The 5,633-nt window shown below is 42.8% G+C and overlaps 1 long non-coding RNA gene across 2 annotated transcripts in view; it reads right to left on the reverse strand.

Annotated features, from left to right (window-relative positions):
* The window catches only part of LOC134345562 (uncharacterized), an 88,248-nt gene extending 82,916 nt beyond the window's left edge, over window positions 1–5,332 (reverse strand). For both annotated transcript variants that reach the window (XR_010017723.1, XR_010017724.1), the window contains exons 1-2: window positions 5,011–5,332; window positions 156–306 (exon numbers count right to left, since the gene is read on the reverse strand). This is a non-coding gene — a long non-coding RNA (uncharacterized LOC134345562). The remainder of the gene's footprint in view (window positions 1–155; window positions 307–5,010) is intronic.
* Between the last annotated feature and the right edge of the window lie 301 nt (window positions 5,333–5,633).

The following is a 5,633-nucleotide window of genomic DNA, read 5'->3' on the forward strand; positions in this document are numbered from 1 at the left end:
AAACCTGTGCTGGTCAACTAGCTGGAGTGTTCATTAAGATCCTTAACCTCTTGATTCGTTAGTCTGAGGTACCCACCTGTTTCAAGCAGGCTTATACCTGTGCTTAAGAAGAATGTAGAAACCTACCTCAATGATTATCAACCAGAAGCACTTACGTACGCAGTGATGAAGTGTGTTGAGAGGTTGGTGATGAAACATATCAACTCCTGCCTGAGAAGTGGCTTGGATCTGCTCCAATTTGCCTACAGGAGCAACAGGACTGCAGAAGGTGCCATCTCGTTGGCTCTTCACTCAACCCTGGAACATCTGGACAGCAAAGATACACACATCAGGATGCTCTTTATCAACTATAGCTCAGCATTTAATACCATCATCCCCTCAAAACTAATTACTGTAATAAGCTTCAAGACCTTGGCCTTAATAACCCCTTGTGTAATTGGATCCTCACTTGCAGACCCCAGTCATTTCAGATTGGCAAGAACATCTCCTCCACAATCTTCATTTGCACACATGCATCTCAAGGCTGTGTGCTTAACCCCCTACTCACTTATGACTGTGAGGCTAAGCACACCTCCAATGCTATACTTAAGTTTGCTGATGACACCACTGTCATCTGCCGAATCAAAGGTGGTGATAAATCAGCATTTACTGTACATCAGGTCTGTGAGGATTTCAAAATGTATAATCCAATGTCACGTATTCTCACAACCAACTAGCTGGCACTATGCTGGCATAGAATGTGTGCATGCTCCATGGCCAAGGAAACTCTTGGGTATGTGTGTCAGAGGTTTGCCGTCTCTGGATGGGGGAACGTGTGGCTGAGGGGAGATTGCAGAAGGAAGTACTTTAAATTGTTGGAGGGTGGGGCTGGCTCTTGGTAAAGCGGAAGCTGTGAAGTGAGAAATGCTTCAGGTCAGTAACTTTTCATCAGAGCAGATCAATCTGATTGCATCTCCTGAAGACTGGCAACATTATCCTAATTTAGCAGGGGAATGGGAAGCTGAACAAAGGTTCGGGGTGGGGGGAAGAAGTACTGAAATGAAAGGCAGAAAATGAATTGAGAAAATTTGCAAAGCAGAGTAAACAATAAACAAATTAAAGAATGGACAAAACAGAATATGTAACTTAATCCAAAGGGTTTGTTGTATATGATGAGTTGTGGGCACTGATCAGAATAAGGTCTATTATCACTCTTATATGTCGTGAAATTTGTTTTGCGGCCCCAGTACAGTGTATGGCATAAAAATTAATATTAAATTACTAAAATAAATACTTATTGCAAAAAGGTAATAATGACATGGTGTCAGTAGGTTCAGAAAGTTGATGCAGAGGAGAAAGAGCTGTTCCTAAAACACTGATTGTGTGTCTTCAGGCTCCATTAACTCTTCTCTGATGATAGCAATGAGAAGAGGGCATGCCCTGGATGGTGAGAGCCCTTAATGATGGACGCCACCTTCTTAAGGCACAGCCCGAGGTCGTGGTACACTGGTGGAAAGTGTGAAAAGGTCCTGCACGTTGAGTATAGGGAGTTGGGAAAGAAGCTGAAAAGCAGGACCTTAAAGGGAATCATCTCCAGATTACTTCTGGTACCATGTACTAACCAGGGCAGGAACAGAAAACCAAAGAGATGAATGTTTAGCTAAGGACCTAGTGCAGGATTATTGGAAACACTTCTGGGGAAAGGACAACCTCTCCAAGAGAGATGGATTGTACCTTTACTACAGGGGAAACAATATCCTGGCTGGGAGGTTTGTTAGTGTTTCTCAGGAGGGTTTCAACTAGCTTGGTGAAAGTCAGAGCACCAAGTCAGAATGTGATGGGACTGACAGCAAGGTAGATGTTGTGACCAGGAAGTCTTTTTTAATATTATTTCAGTTTTGCACTATTTGTACTATTTAATATACATATATACACTTACTGTAATTGATTTGCTTAATTATTTTCTTTCTATATTATCATCTATTACATTGAACTGCTGCTGCCAAATTTCACAACACATGCCGGTGACAATAAACCTGATTCTGGCAAGTTCAAAGCAAATTTATTATCAAAATACATATACAGTTGCAAGAAAAAGTTTGAGAACTCTGTTCAATTACTTAGTTTTCTGCATTAATTACTCATAATATGTGGTTTGATTTTCATCTCAGTCACAATAACTAGACAAACACAATCTGCCCAAACCATTAACACACAAACAATTGTACTTTTCATGTCTTCATCTGAACATATTGTTTAATCATTCACAGTCCAGGCTGAAAAAAGTATGTGAACCCTTGTATTAATAATTGGTAGAACCTCCTTCAGCAGCAATAACCTCCACCAAATGTTTCCTGTAGCTGTTGACCAGACTTGCACAACAGCAAGGAGGAATTTTAGACCATTCATTCCTCCATACAAAACTGTTTCAGTTCATCAATATTTCTGGGATACCTTGCATGAACAACTTTCTTCAGGTCATGCCACAGCATCTCAATTGGGTTAAGGCCTGGACTCCGACTTGGCCATTCCATAAAACAAATTTTCTTCTTTTTAAACCATTCTGTTATTGATTTACTCTTGTGTTTCAGATTATTGTCTTGTTGCTTCATCCAACTTCTATTAAGCTTCAGGTGACAAACTACAACCCTGATGTTCTCCTGCAAAGTATCTTGATACATTTTTGAATTCATTGTTCCCTCAACGATTGCAAACTGTCCAGGCCCTCAGGCAGTAAAGCAGCCCCAAACCATGATGCTCCTTCCACCATGCTACATAGTTGGGGTGAGGTTTTGTTGTTGACGTGCAGTGCCCTTTTTCCTCCAAACAGAGCAGTGTCCATTTCTGCCAGAAAGTTCAACTCTTGAAAACTTGAGACATGCAGCATTTTTTTTTTGGAGAGCAGTGGTTTCCTCCGTAGTGTCCTTCCATGAACACCATTCTTGTTTAGTGTTTTTCTTATAGTGGGCACATGAAGAGACACTTCAGCAAGTTCTAGTGATTTCTACAAGTCTTTTGCTGTTACCCTTGGGTTCTTTACACCTCCTTCAGCATGCACATTGTGCTCTTGGTGTGATCTCTGCAGGACGCCCACTGCTAGGGAGAGTGGGAACAGTACTGAATCTCCTCCATTAGTAGACAATTTCTCTTACTGCAGACTGATGAACACTCAGGTCCTCAGGTCTTTAGAAATGTTTTTGTAGCTTATTCCAGCTTCAGGCATCTCTACAACTCTTCTTCTTCTAAGGTCCTCTGAAATTTGTTTTGATAGAGGCATAGGAACATAAACATATCTTTCTCAAGAAGATATGTCAGTAACTTGACTTACAGGGAAGGGCACCTCTGCAACTCACACCTCCAATCTCATCTCATTGATTGGAACACCTGACTCCAAATAGCTTTTGTGGAAAGCATTGCTCCAGTGATTCACATACTTTTTTGATCTAGACAGTGACTACTCTGATGCTTGTTGACAGATGGCACTGAATATGACCAATTTCTGTTTTGTCTGTAATTCTGCAATTGTGTGAATGGGAACCTTATATTCCACTTGGGTAGTCTGCAGCCTAATGACACGTTTCCCAATTTTCCCTTTTTTAAAATTGATAAATCCCCTTTCCCTCTCTTCTTCTGATCATCCTCCAGTCCTCCCATTTATGCCCCCTTCTCCCTCCTGGTTCCAACCACCGTTTCACACCCAGGTATGCCCCACCTCGGGCTGGTTCCAACTGCCATTCATCTCTCCCCCATCAGTTCCAATTCACACCTCCTTTACTCATCAGAACCCAGCACTGGTTGTGTTTCGAGTAGTATTCCTGTTTATCTCCTTCCAGCAACTTTCTCCCAACTTCAACACCCCCCTCTTTCCTCTCTCTGTTTCCATCTATCTTTCACCTGCCACAATCTTCCAAAACCACCCCTCTCACTTCTCCTACCTTACACCCCAGAATCCTTTCTCATTATTTCACTTTATACTGGCCATCTCACCTCTTCCTAATGCAGGGTTTTGACCTGTTCTTCCACCTGACTTTTTGTTGGTCCATACTGCAGCGTCTGCGGCCTCTGTGTCTTGGCTGGTGCTGGCAACCTTGCTGTTTGTTATGTATAGTAATACAGAACAATATGGACTTCCAACATTGATCACTTGGAAAGAAGTTCAGAGCAATAGCAGATAAAATGACTGGTAGGACCTTAGGGAATACTGAGGAGAAAGGGACCTCAGTGCACAAGTTCAATGATCCCTGAAGTGGCAGTATTAGTAAGGGTGGTGAAGGAGGAACAGGGGAAATTAGGAGGCAGAGTTACGACAGATAGTAGGACAGGGGTCCCCAACCTTTTTTGCACTGCGGACCGGTTTAATATTGACAATATTCTTGCGGACCGGCCGACCGGCGGGAGGGTAGGGTTGCCAACGAACAAGAGTAGCAGTCAAATGCGTTGTTTAACCAAAAGACTACAATGACCATGAAGCCTTGCGCGGGCACCAATGTGCATGCGCGTCCTGACCTGCCGATTCCTCTCCCCCCCCCCCCCAATCCTTTTTGGCAATTCTGTTCGTGGGGGTGGGTGTAAATCACTACCGGAATATAGGTGATAAGTGGATAATACACTCAATTTTGTTTCTAAAAAGGTTTATCTAACGAATTTAATATTAAACACACAGCACATATTTTCCTCGCATGGATATAATGATAAGTCAATTATCAGGGGAGCTTGAAGTGTTGAACGAACTTCCAGTAGGAGTGGTAGAGGCAGGTTCGATATGATCATTTAAAGAAAAATTGGATAGGTATATGGACAGGAAAGGAATGGAGGGTTATGGGCTTGAGTGCAGGTCGGCGGGACTAGGTGAGAGTAGCGTTCGGCACGAACTAGAAGGGCCGAGATGGCCTGTTTCCGTGCTGTAATTGTTATATGGTTACATAGGTCACTTATAAGTCAATAGCATCATAATATTTTAAGTAATATTTGGATATTAAATGCACAGCACATATTTTCCTCGTATGAATATATAAAATCATTGCAACACACCAATATCGCTGAATCAGTGGGAGCCCTGGGCTTGTTTCCCTGCGACAACACGGTCCTATCGAGGGGTGATGGGAGACAGCGATACTCGAAGGGGGTTCCTGATGTCCAAGTCTATTCCGCAGTTTAGTTTTCGTTGCATTCATTGCAGAAAAATGTTGGAAATGGAAGCAACGTTTTCAGTGCTTTCGTGGCTATCTCAGGATATTTAGCCTTGACTCTGATCCAAAATACCGACAGAAATGTCATGTCAAACATACTTTTCAGCCCGTCGTCATTTGCAAGCTCGAGGAGTTGATCGCCTTCCCGCCCTGACACGGATGACGCGCCGGTCATGACCTCGCATGCGTAATTGCTGATCAGTGGTCGTGACAGGGAATGAGGAAAGGTGCAGCTGACCAAATCATATCGCTTCCTCACGACCCGGTAGCGCATGCTCTGCGGTGGTTGGGGACCACTGTAGTAGGAAACCAAAGAGTATAAGCTTAAGGTATGGGGTTAGAGGTTTGGAGAGGATCTGAGGAAGAAGCTTTTCACCCAGAAGGCTGTTGTAATCTAAAATGCATTGCCAAAATTTGTGGTAATAATACTAATTATTCAATCAACTCCTTTAAGTAACCATCTAA

The sequence above is a fragment of the Mobula hypostoma genome, chromosome 4 (assembly GCF_963921235.1).
Source record: "Mobula hypostoma chromosome 4, sMobHyp1.1, whole genome shotgun sequence".
In the NCBI taxonomy this organism is placed as follows: domain Eukaryota; kingdom Metazoa; phylum Chordata; class Chondrichthyes; order Myliobatiformes; family Myliobatidae; genus Mobula; species Mobula hypostoma.